Genomic DNA, 1,914 nt, shown 5'->3' with positions numbered 1-1,914 from the left:
CCCGCTAATGGTCCACTCTGTTTACTTGTGTTTGGATAGCAACTGAGTCTTAAAGGCGCAGGTTTGCTCGAGGTTTCCCTGTTGCTGAGACGGAGCCGAAGGTGACTCGGTTCCAAACCCACACAGAAACACATCGCCCACCCCTCTCAGGGTCGCTGCTGCTTTTCGGCTCGCCGTTGGAAGATCCGCAGCCTCTCGAAGACCCCGCAGAGACACCCGCGGGGCGTTTTGCAGTTTAGCGCGGTGCGCCCGCCTGCTTAATCTGCACATCCATCTGAACACGTTTAATACGACTACCCTCTTCGTAGAGTAACATCGATCAGTTCTAGATTATATTCCCCAGTATATATCACTCTTCTCCCAATTCTAATAGTTTTGTACAAGCTTGTTGGTGAACCCTAACTACATTTTTAGTCTGCTTTCGCCTGCTGTTTTCAAAATGAAGTTTGTTTACAGAGGTGACAATTGACTAATTTCATTATTACTGCAAAGACATGTGGAACGTCCCAGGAGAAATTTCTTCCAGTATTTAAGCTTTAATCAGCCAATGTACATTTCACAAGCAGTTAGCCAACTTGGTTAAAGGGGTGGGCGTCTGTAACCCATTGGCAAACAATAAAGACCCCATCTGGAATGGGTGAAGAACAATCATTTTTAAAATTTAGGAAAATACTATTATAGCTTTTCAAAACACGAACACCCTCATTCCCAGCAAAAAAAGCAAACAAAAAACTTGAGTTCAGTGTTCGGTCGCTAGGAAAGTTAACCGAAATTGAAGAGCAATGATACACATTTTCAGATCCTTCCAAGGGGTTGGTCTTGCGTGAGTGTAGTTGTAGCACGCACTTCAAGCCACTCTGGACTAGGGTGACCGAGTGACAGAAAGGGAATGGCACACACTCATTGTAAGAAGCGCCTTTTCGGAGAAGATGTGCGCGAGCGACACCTAAGCAAAACGCCCTTCGTCCCAGACGAGTCGCCAGGGAAGATGTGCGAGAGTCCATGGCCATCCCGTGCGTGCAGGAGCGCGGCTCTTCCAGCCGAGAGGCTACACAATTCGAGTGTTCCGTCAAAAGATGGTTTTGGATGAGCCCTCCCCAAAGGACAATTAACGTAATCCCAATCGTGCAGGAAAGTGGACAGATACACACAGACAGAAGGCTAAAAATCGTCAAAAAGTTAAATAGTGATTGGGAGCCAGGCAGAAGCTACAAGATATTCTTTTATTAAGATAAAACTCCTTCTATCTTATTTATGCCGAGGTGAATAGACGTTTTCGTTCCCTTGGTAAAACATAACTCAGGGGTAGCAGATCTTAGTTTCTTTCTTTTTTTCCAAAAATTTTGAGTTCGCAAAAATTAAAAAGTGCGCTAGAACGGAGACTCGAGTGTTTAATATCCTGCATTACTTAACTGCTTCAAAATAACTTTGACAAATATTATGGAAGGAGCAGAATGCCTAAGAGTTCAGAGATTTAAAAAAAAATTTCCCTAGTGGGTTCCCCTGGGTCTTTCATTGTAGCGCCCAGTCCTGAGCCTCAGCTGCCGGGTGCCCGCGGTCGCCTCTCTCCAACCGCCTCCTTCCTTCCGCAGCTCTTCTCAATTTGGGAGACTTGGAGGGAACTTTCTCTTTTTTCAGACCCCCCGCCCCCCGCCCCAGGACTCACACTCGCGGGGTGGTGACCTGAAGACTGTTCCGATGCTTATTTCCTTTCAACCCAGTGGAGGCCGCTCCCCCGCGGCGGGCTTCACACCTTTCCCGCCCCGCGTGTGTGCGCGTTGGGTGCGGAGCCGCCCGCCCTTCGCGAGGGGGAGACCCCATTTCCGACCACCCGCGAGCTGCGCCCTCTCTCCGCACACCTCCCGAGCCCGGGTTTTTCCATAAACGTGTTTACTTCGTCCACCCCAGCCTCCG

This window comes from Carlito syrichta, unplaced genomic scaffold, assembly GCF_000164805.1.
Source record: "Carlito syrichta isolate Samal-C Ts95f unplaced genomic scaffold, Tarsius_syrichta-2.0.1 Scaffold287767, whole genome shotgun sequence".
In the NCBI taxonomy this organism is placed as follows: Eukaryota; Metazoa; Chordata; class Mammalia; order Primates; family Tarsiidae; genus Carlito; species Carlito syrichta.
Note: the sequence above shows the minus strand (reverse complement) of the source record.